Raw genomic sequence first — 17,729 nt, forward strand, 5'->3', positions numbered from 1 at the left:
GGGTTGCAGTTTTATGACAGCCTGTAAATGGCATCCCAGATAGCTTTTCCCTGGCTTTCTTGCAAGCCGAAATCAGTGTTTCTGTGTGTGGCAAATGTGCCCTTTATAATTAGTCTGAAGGAGTTGATTTTACCCCCCTCAATATTTTAGAATTTGTACAATTTTTAGTAATGGCCTATCATTACTAAAAACCTAGGATGTTTGCTTTGCTCTAAAGGCCCTGGATATTTCTTGTCTTGAAGCTGAGGAAGGCACAGGTTGCTAGTATACAGGAACTCTGTCCTTAGGTAACTGTAACATAATGGTTTGTAATTTGTTCTTGTACTTCAAGTACTGAGCTGCTGACTGAATGTGTGAACAGAGGTTTATGTTTTTAGTAGTCGATTGTGGGGGAACATGTGTGGCGCAGTGGCCATTTCAGAGGTCGTCAGAGTACACCTTGCATCTCTCTTCCCCCACCACATGATCCTAGAGGTTGTGCTGAGCCATTACACTGTAATCCTGTTTTACTGTCTTATAAACCATATTTCCTTGACTGCTTTCTATAAGTTCTCATTTTCCTCATCTCCAACTTTTAGTTATATTTTTATTCATTTATTTTGTGTGCATATGTATGTGTGCATGGAAGTCAGGAATAACTGTCATAGTCAGTCTTTCCTTCTGCCATGTCAGTCCCAGGGATTGAACTCAGGCGCTAAGGGTATTTTCATTAATACCATACTAACACATAATGGGCAAGCAGTGTTGTGTGTGGGGATATAATAGATAGATAGTTTCAGAACTGAGTTAAACAATAAATAGTTATTACCTAGATTAAGAAATATATCCTAAGAAAACACGGAAAATTTATGTTTCAAAAAATGTCTTCAAGGTGCGGACCTTAACAACTGAAGCCTGGTGAACCAAGTTTGATCCTTGATCCCACAAGGTCAAAGGAGAGAATCGGCTCTTAGGAAGTGTCCTGTGACCTCCACCTGTAAGTATGCATGTACTCATGAAACACATGTGCACATAGCAAATTGATGTAAATAAAATGAATTCCTTATTTCCCCATCTCAAGTTCTCACACTTAGATTAATCCACCATTTGTAGCTATTAAAGAAAAGCAGAAATTGTTAATCTAGCTCATTTAACTGAATACTGATGTTTATGCTAAAAAGCATATTATGTGTTGTTTTTCTTTCCTCTTTTGAGCTCTAGTAATGCTTGTTTACCTTTCCATTGTATATTTAAGGCAACAACTTCCTAAAACACATAAACATGTATATTAAGTCAAAAATCTTTTTTTCATACTGAGAAATAAGTCTAATATTTATAAGTAGGAATAAGCACTAATGAATAAACAAATTCTGGTGTATATGTAAAAATAGAATTGTGCTTACTAAGCAAAAAACCCTGATAACGTACAGTAATATGAATGAATCAAAAAGATATTTTACTCAATGAAAAAAAAGGTCATGCTCACAAGAATACATATTACATGATTCTTTTTATATTAAGACTAGATGAGACAAATTTAGATTATAATGAGGAAAGATCACTAGCCCTCTATAACAAAAACAGGAGTTAAACTATTATTAAATCACTGCAGGACTTCAGGTAATATTTAAACTTTAAAAATATTTTTTATTATTATGTTTCACGTGTGGGTTTTTTATGCTTATCTGTGTACCACATGGCTAAAGAGGCCAGAAAAAGGTGTAAGGTCCCCTGGAACTGGAGTTGTAGCTATGAGCGGCCATGTATGTCAGTGCTGAGAATTGAACCTAGGTCCTCTGGAAGAATATCCACTGCTTTTAATACTAGAAACCTTTTCAGCCCCCAAAGAACTATTTATGTTTAAAAAAAAAACCCAGTGGTTTTACAGGTTTGAAACAAACAATATAATATTACTATCCATAGTCTTCCTACTGTAAGGAACCCATCAATTATGCTCCTATTTATTTATAAATTAACACTTATAGATTGCTCTTTATCTTAATGCAATCCTATCCCATGTCTAGTAACCACCATTCTTTTCTCAACTTCTATGAAATACACTTTCTAGAGTCCATATATGAGTGACGTCATTTGGTATTCTTTCTGTACTTGGTTTATTTCACTTAACATAATCTCTTCAATTTCTATCCAATTTGATACAAATGTTAGGCCATTCCTTTCATCATTAACACTCCATGTTTTCTTTATTCATTTACCCATTGATAAGCATTTGCTGGTGAGAAAACAAATCAGTATGCTGAATAGTCCAGAAGACTTTTTAAGTAACTGGAGTTCTATTACCAAACTGACCTATCATATCTCAACAAAATTGGGCATGCATGAGCGCGCGCGCGCGCACACACACACACACACACACACACACACAATTATATCACCATATCTGTAACACCCAGCTAGTTTGTGGGACCTTGTGTACTAGGAAATTAGTACAGAAATAGCTGGAAGCAATGTAGGTCTAATAAATAGATGATAATAAATTAAAATAAACACCTAAAAACTTTTATAAAGATAGAGCTTCCTTACTGATAGGAAAATTATTCAGAATACATTAAATGTGTGTATGTGTGTGTGTGTGTTCATGTCTACATTTCTGTATGTAAGAAAACACTATGAATATCAGCAGTAGAATTCTATATATAAACAGAAAATGGAGCTATCATTATTTTCAATTTAACTATCTTTGATTTAAACATTTCTTTAACAATGATTTGGAAGAGTTTCTCTCTAAGTCTCTCTCTCTCCTCCCCCCCTCTCTCTTGGAAGGTATTGGTTTCATTCTAGAGCACAGGCTGTACTTAATTTTTTCCCTTTTATTGAAAATGGATTTTTTTTAAAAAAAATAACCTTTTCATTCACAACTTACTATAGATTACTCCTGAGCAAAATAGTTACAAGAAAAATTGCCTAGTTAATGTTTAATAAATTTGAGATTGTTTTCTATTTTCTATAGCTCTATACTTTTAAATGACTAGGATTACTGGAAAACACTTTTCTTTTCCTTATCTATACAGTTCTTCAAGTAACAATATCTTATAGTTCCCTTTTACATGCTTTTGTTCCTTAAATTAGAAAATCCCATTAGATTTATCTGCAAAGTGTTCTCAAAATTTCTCTGAATTATTTGAATCTTCTCCTTTTTCTCAATGGACATTTTCTATAACCAGAAATATGGTAGTAGATTATTCACTCTTAGCTGCAGTAAAATCTAATTATTATATAGTACCCAAGCCAATGTTTTACAAATAAGTTTGTTATAGCTCAGAAATGAACTGTAAGAAAATGCATCTGCCATTCCTGTTTCTTTCTCAAAATCTTGTTTGCAATTCTATACTTAACTTACCTGTACTTTTGTTTGTTTTTCTTTCCTCTGCAATAGATTTTCCTCTGATTTTCCCAGAGGAAATAAAATGCAGTGGGTCATTTGCTGGAAACCATTCATAGTTCCTGACTATTTTCATCAAGTTAAGCCATTCCTTCTTTTTGCCTGAGTTCTAAATTCCTATAGAAAAGACTGAGTAAGCTGAGTTGGCTTTTCTGATCCAGCACTGATTATCTTTACTTCCGAGGGTACACCAGAAAGCCAAGGCTTTGTGCAACATTTAACTTATTTGATTGCCTCTACTTTATCTCTCCACAACATGATGTTGTGGGAGAAGAGAGGTGATAGAGTCAAACTGAAAGTTTAAAGCTCTTTTTTGTTTGTTTGTTTGTTTGTTTGTTTTTTACTACTTCCAGAGACAGAATATTACAGCTTGATTATAATATTTGCTAGAGAAATATAATTTCTTTGATTATGGAACCTATCTCTTCAGCTGAAAAAAAAAAGGCTGAATGATGGAAAGTACTGTCTGTCTTAGTCCCTGTATGAGATAACTGGAAGCAGCGCTGTTACAAGAGAACTTTCAACTTAAACCCAAAGCAATATGAATATCTTGGCACTAGTAAAGAAGTGTGTCTTTAGGTATTTGTGCTTGAAACCATCTTTCACAGAATTACTACTTTCTCTTCTAGGATAATAGTTTTAAGGGCTCCACAAACAGTGTCTTAGATATTCTTCCCCACTAAACCATGCTGGTCTCAGGGATGTAATGTTTCTCTACATCTAGTCACGGTGGCATTCCTGCCAATCAGAGCTGGTTGTCTTTTCCTATGGGGATAAGGATGTACCTCTAACAAAGATAATCACAAAGTAACTCAATCTGGCAAAGTTAGAATCAGTATAATAGAATTTGCTTTTGTGGCCTCATTTGACAGCAACATCAGAATCCTTTGATTTTACCACTCGGCACCTAAAGATACTGGAGACTTGACTCTTGTCTCAGGGCATGTCAAAAGAAAGCCCATACAGGGTGCATGCCAAAGAAGACTTAGGGCAGTACTTCCCAAATAACATTCTACCCTTTCCACTCTGTTTACTTGATGCTAAGTTTCAGTGACACCATGTCTCAGTAATATCTTTCAACCAGGGAGACCAAAATGACCAGAGTGAACAAAATCTTCACTTTAGATTCTGCCTCAAAACTCAAGTTTACAGAACATGAACAGATTAAGCTTTGTGTTTACTCTCCCTTTTTAGAGAGATGATGGTCACCTTCCTGTTGCTTTTTGTAATGGGTTTTCTGAACAGATTTTTGAAAAGAATCACTGCTACCAAAATTCTCTCATCTAAAATAATATACCTGGAAGCTTGAGAAGCAAATTGGTTATCAATTTTTGAATGATAGAAAAGTGCCAAAATTCCTTTCTTTGGATTTTTCAGATATTTTTTCATAGTGGGAAATTCTTTTGAATACCTGACCTAAATGTCTAATGGTCTATGGGTTACAAATAAAGTCTTCTGTGTGTCACAGTAACCCACAGTTGGCAGGAGAGATAAAAGGTGTAAATGTCCAAAGTTTCCCCACTCTTGAGGTACCAGTGTTTCTTAGGCTTGCGTAATTTTGTAGTATAAACAGAGTTCCTCTGATTTATAGTTGATAATTCTTGGACACAAGGCTGTAGAGCAAAGAGAAAATGCTTTCTGGTTATTTAAGAATTAGTTTTCCTAGTAACACTTTACTCATTGGTTTATTTGTGGTGTCCCAAAAGCTGATCCTGCTTGCCATTTTTAACCATCATCATCCAGTGTTTCACCCTTCTTTCAGGTTTGGCTGAAATCTAATTCCCATGACTATAGCTCTTAATTTGAAAAGGTCTATAAAAGTCAATAATTTAAATGTATGGAGCAATAGGGTAAAAGAGAGAATTCTGATGATATAGTCCTTGAGGCTATAGATCTGTATATAAACAATAAAATAACAGCTGAAATTCCAAAGCTAACATACATGGAAAATTACGACACTCCAGCCCATTAAGTCTTCACATATCAAGGTAAGTCGAAAGTTCCTGGCATGGTGATGTCTCAAAATACAACCAGTAACGAAATGCCCAGTCTGTTATTGAGCAGGCAGCATATAGTTCCTGGTCAACAAACAACACCCTGAATTTAGTGAGCAGCAAGTTTCAAAGTTACCAAAATAGTGTACTTTTGTGAGTCAAGTTTGATGGAGTTGTTTGTAAAGAACAATGGCTCAAGGCATACTGGAAAACTACACAGTATGACCTACAAAAAAGGCTAGTATCAATCTGGCTATGAATGGCTGGGATAAGTTAGAACATCAAATCATTGCATGGGATAGATTACAGCCAAATCAGATCTGCAATAGGTTTAGGATGACTTTCTTATTATACCTATGCCCATATTTTTTAGATTTAATTTGTTATTGTCCATACTTTTCAGATCATTTTATTTTCATCACCTGTTGTTGTTGTTGTTGTTGTTGTTGTTGTTGTTGTTGTTGGCAAGCACTGACTATATACTGTAGAAGGGTCTTTTCCCCACATCTCTGTTTGACCCATGCAGTGTTAAGTTGGTCTGGTATATTAAAGTCTAAGGCATCAGTTAAAGAGAGATTTGCTCATAGATAGGAAACCAGACAGTACTGAACCCTAACTGAGTCACATTTGTTACTAGCAATCACATAAGTGCTAAATGCAACAATTCAACACATCTATTGTTACTTTAGCTTCATCTGTTGGTGAGTATGTATGTCCTATTCTCTTTCAAACACATTTATCAATTGCCAAAGTATTTTTTAACTTCTCCATTCCTCAGTTCTGTATGCCTCACTATAAGAACTTTCAGGTGAATAACAATTATAGTGGAAATACCTCTTTCTAAATGGGATGGAGTTGCTGATGATCCTTCACTTACTAGCTTCTCAGTCTAACTTAAACAGCACAAAAATAGGATGAGGGAAGTGAAATCAGTTCTCGCCTTCATTTCACTTAGTTAAGCACTAGTGACAAAGGTAATTCCACACAGGGATTCAACGAAGCAGCTCCTATTCTATGAGAATGGGAAACATGTTTCTGAAATTGTGTAACACTCTACTTTTATATCAGTGCTCTGAGTGCTCACACACAAAAACGCCTCACTAAAATTATTTAGGAAACAAAAGGCCCATGCTGCTCAGCTCTTCCAAAATAACAGAGTTCTCACTATATGCTGGCTTTGGTGATGTCTGAAAGATGGAACAATTTCATAGCATCACGAGCACACGGTGTCTCCCTGTACTGCTGCTTTGCAGGCAAAACAACTTATTAAGGGAACTTAATCTCTAAATCTTCAGTCTCACCAAACTTAGAATATAGACCAGTGTTTGTAAGCTTGACTAATTCAATGGGCATTGTCAATTTGGACCACCACATATTAGCTAATTTAATGATCCTTATGTGGTTTCTTAATGGTAGGCAGAATTACTTTATCTGTGTAGCCTAAAATGTCTGTTAGGGAGAAACAAGGCAGCACCGCTCCCTGGAGACTGGTTTTAAAGAAACATTGAATTGGCCACCTTGCTATGCTGTTAGTGATGTTTTCATTTTCAGTCACGGTTTTCATCATGCCACTGCCATTTGCAGACTCCTATGGTGGTTCTCAATTGACTCTCAAGTTGAATTCAATTTCTTGATCCTGGGTGGTAAGGTTCTCAACTTCTTCATTCACCTTCATCTAAAAGTTTCTATTTTCTACTCTGCCCTGTGCACAGCACTGTGGCATTACAAACCTAATTACTTCTGTGATTTCATCTCTTCAGGTTGCCTTTGCGTTTTCATATTTCCCAAAAAAGCACACCAAAACAATTTTCCTATGTCAATTAATATTTTATTCATTTTTCTGATTCCAGTGATCCCCAGCCTCCACTTGATATTACAGTCACTTGTGGAAAAATAAAAAATATTCCAGATCAACTATATCAAATTAATGAGGCTGCAATCTAGATTACAATGCTTATTCATGCTCCCAAGATGATTGTAGCATAATGAAAAGATTGGCAACAATTGTCTGGAGTTGTTTCTCAAATGTTAATATACATAAATGTTAAAGATGCAGATCCTTGAATAAGCATTTGGGATCTCCGATGTTACTTTATTCTTGCTAGGTGTACAGTCTTAAAAAGCATAGGCATGTACAAAATGCTGTTTTAGCTCCTAATATTTTTAGCTAGAGAAATGATCACGTTGCTTCTCTTAGCTTCTGTCTTTCTGTCCAGTCATGAAGGTCTGCCATGCTGTTTCATTTCTACAGTGAGATTGAGAAGTGGCTAGGTTAGAGGTGCTGCTGACTGCTTCTGTGTTACACTAATCCTCGGGTAGAAATAGTACCATGCTTATTTCTGGATGAAAACCTGACAGCTCTGCTCTATTTCTTCAAATGCTCTGACTAGAATACTGGGTAAAATAGAAGGAAAAAGTCATTTTATTTGAAGTATCCTAAAGCTTAAGATTAAAGTGATGGCTCATTAACTCTGTGATAATACAAGGAGGGCAATTACTTTGGCTAAAGTAGTTATGTACAAATACTGGGGTGTCCTAGCTAAGGTTACTATTCCTTTGATGAAACACCATAAACAAAGGCAACTTGAAGATAAAAGAATTTATCTGGCTTATATATCACAGTACACTGAGGAAAGCCAAGGCAAGAACTCAAACTGGATGGAACCTGGGGGCAGGAGCTGATGCAGAGACCAGGGAGGATTGCTTCTTACTAGCTTCCTCCTGGTGGCTTGCTCAGACTGCTTTCTTTTAGAACCCAGGATCACCAGCCCATGGATGGTACCGCTCATAAAAAGCTAGGCCCTCCCCCATCATTCAAGTAATTAAGAAAATGCCCTATAGCCAGATCTTTTGTAGGCCTTTTCCCAATTGAAGTTCCCTCCTCTCATGTGACAATAGCTTATGTCAAGTTGACATAAAACTAGCCAGTTCATAGGATTATGGTCCTTTGGGATGTAGAGAAAGCAGTGTTTAATTATATACTACACATATTGGAAGCATACAATAAATAAGCAGGCAAATGGCCTCAGATATTCTGATTTTACCACATAAATCCTAAGCAACTTTGTCAACAGAAGGTACCAGTGTTTCATATCTAGTACTTATCGACATGCTTAGATAGCTGATCTAATAGAAATAGGCCATGCTGGATTCTAGACAATGACAAGTAGAATCTATAATATCTCTGGATATTTTGAGGTAAAATATTAGTGAGTTCTGCAGTGGCTCAAAATAAACTCCAGTTTCCAGTAGGCCTGTTGATGCTATAGTACCCATATGTGAATATATATAATTAAAACTTGAAGACTCAGATATAAATTAGTGAAATTTTAGCTGATAAGTAGAGGTGCTTTGCAAGTACATGAGAAGAGGAGCCATGGAAATATAATATTTCAATTTTAATTCGAAGCTATTTGAAGTAGTGCTATGCTGAGATCTGAGAGAATTCTGGTAATAAATTTGAAACTAACATATTTCAGGTGAGCACTAAATAGTACTGGATGCTTATTGTTAATATTGTCATGTAGATTGTGAAATATTATTAAATTATATAGCTTAAGAAGGCAAGTAATAAAAGTATTTAACCTTCGATATTTTGCACCTTTTAAGGACAATGTTTATATACTAACCTTTTTGAAGATACACTCTTCATTTTACCTACTATAGAAAAACCTTAACAAGAATATACCCTGGAATGTTTACTTGTATTAAATCAAAATTTGTAGTGATGGAGATAGAATCTAGGGAATTGCATATCCACCAAGCTAGTTTATATTTGCACCAATTGTAAATTCTTGCCTCTACACATGTGTACATCCATGTATATACTATACCATACACACATCCTCTAATGTGTCTCAAAGATTTTATTTGTGTGTATGTGTGTGTGTGTGTGTGTGTGAGAGAGAGAGAGAGAGAGAGAGAGAGAGAGAGAGAGAGAGAGAGAGAGACAGACAGACAGAGAGAGACAGAGAGAGAGAGACAGAGACACACACACACACAGAGAGAGAGAGAGAGAGAGAGAGAGAGAGAGAGAGAGAGAGAGAGAGAGAGAGAGAGAGAGAGAGAGAGAGAGAATATCCTCTTTTGCTGTTGCTCCACAAATTCTGAGTGTGGTTGATATACTCAGTTTCACTCTTTTGAAGAATCCTGTTCCACCCCTCACCCACTCTCCCAGCAGCAACTTGGTTAAGGGTGGAACTTTGTGCCAGCTGTGATTTCATCTGGCTTGCTTTTGTGCTGTTCTTGTGCATGCTCACTGTGTCTGTGAGTTCATATGTCCATCAACCCAGTTGGGTCTAGAAGACCTTTTCCTAGGAGTCATCCATCACCTCTAGCTCTTAGAATCTTTCAGTTAACTCTTCTGCATAGCTGAACCTTGAGGAGAGAGAGAAAGGTTTGAAGAAGGCATCACATTTAGGGTGCAGTGCTTTAAGGTCCCTTACTGTCTGCATATTATATAGTTGGGAATCTCTGTGAAAATTACCATATAATCCAAGAAGAGGCTTGTCTGATGAGGGTTGAGTGATGGAGTCAGTGATCTGGATCTCAAATGAGTGTCTCTTATTGCTTTCTATCTTAAATCCATAAATACAGTTCAGCATATATGTTCCTTTTGAGCTTCATAATGTGTGTATGTGTGCATTTAAAAACACACACACGTATAATATATATATATATATATATATATATATATATATATATTCCACTATGAAGGACCCAATTGACTTGGAATTATATTAAGATGATGAAACTGAGAGGAACTTGTAGGTCTACATGGCTATCTCATTGAGAACAACCAAAATCATCTAGGTCCTATGTTCTAGGAAGTCCAAGCCAAAACTCTGTACCATCAGCCAGAATGCTATGCTAGTTTATACATCTGTACTAATTACCCTTCATCTCTCTTATACTGATTTTAATGTTGCTGCAAATTTCTTTCTCATTCTTATCTGGTTCTTCAGTCTGTATTTTGCTTACATAATTCATATCATATCAGCAGTATTTAAACATGTGTTTTAAGGTACATTTTTTTCATATGACCATATGGTTTGTTTTGCCTTATTAATCTGGTTATTCAAATTTGTATGAATGAATTTTTGAAAAGTTATGGCAGCATAACTTTCTGGCAGCATTCAGGAAATAGAAAAGTTTGTTCTTTTCTCTTTAACATCTTTAGGACATTTTTTTCCTCTTGACTGAGATTTCCACCCACATAGGATTAACTAAAATCCTTTGTTAGGCTCTTTTCTTACTACCTATAAAAGCATTGTATTCTCTCTTCCTAATTGGAAACTATCCATCTGGAAGTTTTGAAGCTTGAATATTTTAATGGTGAAAGCTTCTTTTTAGAGTTTGTCTTTGCTGGTATAGGCGATCGGTTATTTTAGGCACAGACAATTTGCAAAGGAAGCATTTGAAGTAGATAGAATTCAACCCATTAAAGTGGTACCTTTACCTAATATCCAGATTATATTTAATGCATTCTAACTACATATTGTAATTCTAATTAAGGAGGAAGGCACTGTGTTGGATTTTTAAAGTTTAGAAGGGAAACCCCAGAGTCAACAAATGGTAAGGGTGGGAATATGAGTAAGATTAAAAAATACATGTCTTATTCAATTTAAGTTTATGAAGAGCACGCCACACTCACAATAGCTGAGTCTATGCTTACTGGCTATGTTAATCTTATTCAGATTCTGCTAAGGCTATTTTAAAGGTAAAAAGTGGTAGAAGGTTTGAGGGGTTCACTGGAAGCTCTAGGTTCTATGAAAGTGTTGAGATAACACCTTAAGATCCCCTGGACTTTTGGATGTCAATCTGATTCATTAGAACACTAGGCATGGATCATGTGTGAAAAGCAGAAAATCCATGTGTAAAGTGGTTTGGGATTTAGGGATATTTGTTCCTGTTATACTACTCATTATTCACAGATATTTATTGAGTGGTTTTAAGTGTTCAATCATAGGGATGGAGTGACAGCAGAGAAGAGGACAGAACATCCCTGAAAGGAAAAAGTAGGAATTATCTCACACTTTTTTTGTATTGCAATAGTTATTGACAAATACAAAGGTAATAAAATGTAAAAATTATGGAAACAAATCCACTTGCAGGTATAGCAAAAATAAATTCCTTATATCTTCTTTTGTAAGTAATGAGCATGAATGATATAGCCTGTATTCTTTTCCGAGGTGCCCACCTTTGTCAGTGCCAGGGATACTAAACTTTAACACTTATGTTTCCAGGTCAAATCTTGTTATAGTATGGTTCAAAATAAATATTTTAAATATTAATGATAATATTTAAAGACTATCATGCTTTTTAAATTTGTAATTTTCTTCATGAAAACTTTTCCTCTGTGTAGCCCTGGCTGTCATGGAACGTACTCTGTAGACTAGGCTGTACTGGAACTCAGAGGTCTACTGCCTTTGCTTCCCAACTGCTTGGATTAAAGTCTTGTGCCATCACTGCCTGGGCATAAAAACAGTTTTAATACAATAAAATGTGCTAGTTTGGGAGAAAGGGTCTTTTTACACAGCCTGGCTGTCCTGGAACTTAATACAGACCAGGCTGGTCTCAAACACACAGAGATCCTCCTACTTCCTGGGTTTAAAGGCATTTGCCACCATGCCCAGCTCAAGTATTTTTTATTTTTAATGTGTAAAACATGTATGGATGAATTGTTATTTCTAAGGAATTAGTTCATTTATAAAGTCCCATCCCTTTTTTTCTCCCTCCCTCCCTCCTTCCCTCCTGTTTACACTGAGGTTTCAACCTAGAGCCTTGTGCATGCTAAGCAGCAAACGGTCTACCACAGAACTGTGTTGAAGCATCCAAATAATATAATTCTTAAATAACAGTTGATATTTAATATCCAATTTGTACATTTAAAAATTACTTGTACTAACATGGCACAAAGGAGAACATTTTATATAAGATATACTATTGGTGTACTATAACTACATTAAGTAGTGTAATGAAGAAATTATATCCACATACTCTGGAGCCATTCTGCCTGTATTCAAATTCTGTCAGAGACACTAGCAGCATGTATTTATCTGTAAAATGAACAGAAAAGTAACATCTTCCTAACTACCTCAGATTCCTTTAGGAAATCAATACATTTTAGCATCAAAGAATGATAGAATATTTTCTTTGGGCATCAGATTTTTCCAATTCAGTTTTCAGAATTTCATGTAATAAACCTGATTAATTTCATTTTCTGCATATTGTCTGGCCATGAGTCTCTTGTTCCCATCTACTGCATGAAGAAGCTTCTCTGAGGCACTGATCTATAAGTATAGCAGAATGTCACTAGGAGTCATTTTATTACTAATTTATTTATATATTTGTATTTTTTAGAACAGTAGTGTTTGGTTGTACCCTAGATTACTGGAGTGTCTAATTTCAGGTTCTTGGTCACCAAAGCAATGTTTGGTATGGATTCCACTTTGTGGAGTGGGCCTTAAATCAAATGAGATATTGGTTGGCTACTCCCACAAAAGTTGTGCTACAATTGCACTAGCATATATTCCAAACAGGACATCATTAAAGATCAAAGGGTTTATGGCTGGGCTAGTGTTTATAATTCTCTTTCGGTAGGGTGCAGAGTACCTTCATGTACAAAACATGCTAAAATATAGTGGTAAAGGCTCTATGTAGGGACTAGATTGGCATCTCTATCTTCAGTGCGTTTAGGTGTTTCTTTGACATGGGGCTTTGCTGTCAGTTTGTGGAATAATATCTACATATAAGTGAATAATTTCATATTTGTCTTTCTGGGATTGGGTTACCTCTCTCAGGGTATTTTTTCTAGTTCCATTCATTTTCTTGTGAACATCATAATTTCATTTTTGGATGACTCAGTTAATACTCTACTGTGTAAATGTCCCACATTTTCTTTATCCATTCTTCTATTGAGGGGCATCTAGGTTGTTTACAATTTCTGGTTATTAGGAATAGATCATCAATGAACATGGTTAAGAAAGTGTCCTTGTGGTAGGATGAAGTGTTCTTTTAATAAATGCCCAAGAGTTGTTCTTGAGGTGGATCATTTCCTGTTTTCCTGAGGTACAGCCACACTGATGTGTTCCCCTTACTCTACATCCTCCCCCAAATGAGCTATTATTTGTTTTATTGATCTTAGTCATTCTCATATGTATAAGATGAAATCTTAAAGTTTTGATTTGCATTTCTCTGATGGCTATGGATGTTGAACATTTACTTCCCAGTTGCCTATTTTGAGAATTCTCTGTTTATATCTGTACCCCATTTTTAATTGGTAATGTTTTTATTGATGTCTAGTTTTTTGAAAGTTCTTTATATATTGTAGATAGTAGCCCCTCTATTAGATGTGAGGTTGGTAATCTTTCCCATTCTGATTTTCCAAATGATGGTGTTCTATAACTTACAGAAACTTTATAATTTCATTAGGTCCCATTTATTAATTGTTGATAGTAGTACCTGTGCTATTGGTGTTCTTTTCAGAAAAGTTGTGTCTTCTGGCAATGAGTTCAAGACTCTTGCTCCTTTCTCGTCTGTCAGGGTTAGTATACCATATCTGGATTTATGTTGAGGTCTTTGATCCATTTGGAATTGAGTTTTGTACAGAGTGCTACGTGTGGATCTATTTGGATTCTTCTCCATGCAGCTGTACAGATCGACCAGAACCATTTGTTGAAAATGCTGTCTTTTCCCCAGCATGTATGTTTGGCTTCTTTATGAAAAACAGGTGCCTATAGTTGCATGGATTTATGCTTAGGTCTTTAATTTGATCTCATTGATCAATGTGTCTATTGACACAAACATGCTGTTTTTATTATTATAACTCTGTAGTACAACTTGAAATAGGGAATAGTGATACCCCCAATAGTTCTTTTATTTTTCAGGATTGTTTTATATATCCTGTTTTTTTGTTTATTGTTTGTTTTGTTTTGTTTTTGTTTTTGTGGTATTTCTATATGAAACTGAAGATTGCCCTTTCAATATCTGTGAATAATTGTGTTGGATTTTGATGGGAATTGCATTGAATCTGTACATTTATTTTGGTAAGATGGCCATTTTTATTATATTAATCCTACTGATCCATGAGCATGGGAGATCTTTCCATCTTCTAACATCTTAAATTTCTTTTTTCAGTGTTTTAAAGTTTTTATCGTACACGTCTTTCATTTCCTTTGTAAATGTATCTTACCCTAAGATTCATCTTTCATCTAAACTTTGTATTTTCAGGTTGTCTGTCTTCCAGCTTAAATTCCTTCTCATCTCTATTAGTGATGTCTTATGCCATGCTTTATCATCATCATCATCGTCGTCGTCGTCATTGTTTTCATCATTATTTACATCCTGAGTATAGTTTCCCCTTCCTTTTCTCCTCAAAGTCTCTCCCTCAATCTCCTCTCGGCTCCCTCCACTTCCAAGTTTCTTTTCAGGAAAGGGCAGGCCCCCCTTGGATATCAAGCAAACATGATATGCCAAGCTGCAGTAAGACTAGACATGTACCCACATATTAAGGCTGGATGACACAATCTAGTAGGAAAAAAGGGTCCCAAAAGCTGGCAAAAGAGTCAGAGATAAACCCTACTTCAAATGTTAGAAGTCCCACAAGAAGACCAAGCTGCAAAACTGTAAAGGGCTCTCCAATTGTCCATTCAGTCTCTGTGAGACCCTGTGGTCCTAGGTTTCTTGATTCTGTGGGTTTTCTTATAGTGTCTTTGACCCCTCTGGCTCCTACAACCCTTCTTTCCCATCTTCTGCAGGATTCTCCAAGATCTGCCTAATATTTGGTTTTGTGTCTCTGTATCTGCTCCTATCAGCTTCCCGAGGAAGCCATTCTGATGACAATTGGCTAGACAGCAATATATTTGTATAGCATAATATAATTAGGAATCATTTCATGTATATTTTGTGGTTCTATCATTGTTATCTGGTCTATCCAGTCTCTGATTCATGGACTTCCAAGCAACATCAGGTGTGTGCTCCCTCTTGTGGCATGGGTATTAAACTGGACTGGTCATTAATTGGACAGTCCTACAATTTCTGTGCCACCTTCACCCCAGCACATCTTGTAGGCAGGACAAATGTAGGTCAAAGGTTTTGTGGCTAGGTTGGTGTCCCAGTGCCTCCCATGGAAGTCTTGCCTGGTTACAGGAGATGGCTGGTTCAGGCTCCATAACATCCATTGATAAGAGTCTTACTTATGGTCACCCTTTAATTAAATATTTTTCTTATTTTTTACATACATTTATATTATTACACATAGTATACAATAAACTACCTATAGCAAGAAGAACCATGATACAATCAGGAATTATACAAATGTTCCATTCTTAGCGTTTCGGCTATTTGTATTTGACAGCCTTGAAGAAAACATCTTTCCTATCTTGGTGCATCTAAAATTCTGAATGTAGATCAATATCCAACACATCTTGTTATTATCAACTTAAAACATCTATCTAGACTTAAAAAACATTTTAACTCCTAAACAATTAAGTTTCATTGTAAAACTAAGATACCTGATCTTCAACTCCATCAGAGACTTGAGAAGAAATATAAACTTGATTACTGAGTATGCCGAGAACAGGTTAGTAGCTTTCCAAAGGAGAAGATAACAGACAGTTTGCTACCTGAACTGTCGCCCAAAACTCTATAATGATGGAGCATCTTCTTCAGCCTTCTGGCCCAATATATCTGACGCACATATTTGTGAGGCAGGAACTATTGAGGACTTGCTTACCCTGTCTTAGCATAGTTTGGCTGTCAACTCTGCCTGCATCCAAACTTGCCCTTTTTTAGGCAGAATTCTGTCTGTGGTAGAGATGAGGACATTTTTCTCAGTGGCTTGTTTGCCACATTTGAAGCCATCTCCATAAGGAGGTTCTTTAATGGTCCTCATCCTCTGTGAGGTAGGCTGGGTATTGCCAGGAGTTAATCTGTCTCATTGTCAGTGAATCTTTAAAGCAATAAAAACCTTTTTAAATGCCATAATCTGCATGTCTCTAAGGTTTTTCAAGACTTTATCTAACTATCCTACCTTATCTTTCTATAGAATAATATCTATCTGCTGCACCTAATATATATATTCTTGTGATAAATGTAGACTAGTAATTGAAATGACCATGATTTGATCAATTAACAATTAGTTTGTATAACTTATTTATCCTACACAGCCTGCAATAGTACTTTCAAAGTATTGGAAGTAAACCTTGTTTTATAGATGACTTATATCGGTACAGTACCTCATATTAAAGTAGCAATATATATATTGTGTATGTGAAGAATAATCTTATTTGAATTCTATGCCATTCTATCTATAATTAAACTTATTTTGCATTTATACACAAAATTCTATACCAGTGAATTAAAAATAACCTTGTGAATGACAATTAAGGCATTAAGTTGAAGAGTAGATTCACTAATCTACTTTTTGTTCTATCTTCCCTGAATATTTCTATATCCCTCCTTCTTTCTTGATAACCACTATCTGCAAACCTAAGTGTGTAAGACAACGGAAAAGAGAGACATTGCTGAGTCTAACCTTGTTTTCTCTCTAATAAGACCAATAATAACTTGTAACAAACTCCCATTGATAATAACTCTCTATAGCCCAAGAGAACAACCAAAATCTTACCTAACCCACCCTTAAAAGAAATACGGCATCGTTCTCTTAGGGTTTCTTCTGGCTGATTTGGGACAAATAACTACACTACAATACAGAAACTGAAACATCAACCATGTATGATGTGGACCTAGACCATCTGCTCAGATGGAGTAGCACAGTCTCCTTGTTGGTCCCACATGTGGAGAGTAGGGACTACTTCAGACATGTACTCTGGCTACTGAACTTAGATCACTTCCCCCTGACAGGACAGCCTTGCCAGGATATAAATGAAGAGGTTACAGGTAGTACAGATGAGACTTGATAGGCTGAGGTCAGATGGTAGGGGAAGAGTGCTCCCCTTTCTGAGGACTGAGGGAGGGAGAGGGGATGAGGAAGTGACAGGGGATAGGTAGGGAATGAGGGAGGGGGATACAATCTGAATGTGAAGAATTCAAACTGCAGAACAAGCAGGTAACTTCCTCACCACTTAAAATATTCCTTCATTGCCTATTGGATTAACCTAGTAGTATGTTTTTATTCTTTACTTATTGTTTTGGTTGGGAGAGTTTAATTTGTGTTCTTATAATAATTTAAAAATGTAAATGTAGTAGATGTTATAAAGAAAGATCCTATCTCTATCAGACATATTCTGCATGAAATGTTAAAGGAAGTGGTTCTGAAGTGATGCTAATTAGTAAAAATAAAATAGAGGAAGGTATAAAATTGATTTTATATTCATACAACTTTAAAATAG

At 35.9% G+C, this 17,729-nt stretch overlaps 1 protein-coding gene across 1 annotated transcript in view; it reads left to right on the plus strand.

The window, feature by feature from the left end:
* The window catches only part of LOC311602458 (melanoma-associated antigen B18-like), a 289,495-nt gene that overhangs the window by 187,045 nt on the left and 84,721 nt on the right, over positions 1-17,729 (plus strand). Inside the window, exon 3 of the mRNA XM_084790568.1 lies at positions 872-976. The gene's annotated coding sequence lies outside the window, so the exon portion shown is untranslated. The remainder of the gene's footprint in view (positions 1-871; positions 977-17,729) is intronic.

Source organism: Acomys minous (genome assembly GCF_964271855.1).
Source record: "Acomys minous genome assembly, chromosome: 7".
In the NCBI taxonomy this organism is placed as follows: Eukaryota; Metazoa; Chordata; class Mammalia; order Rodentia; family Muridae; genus Acomys; species Acomys minous.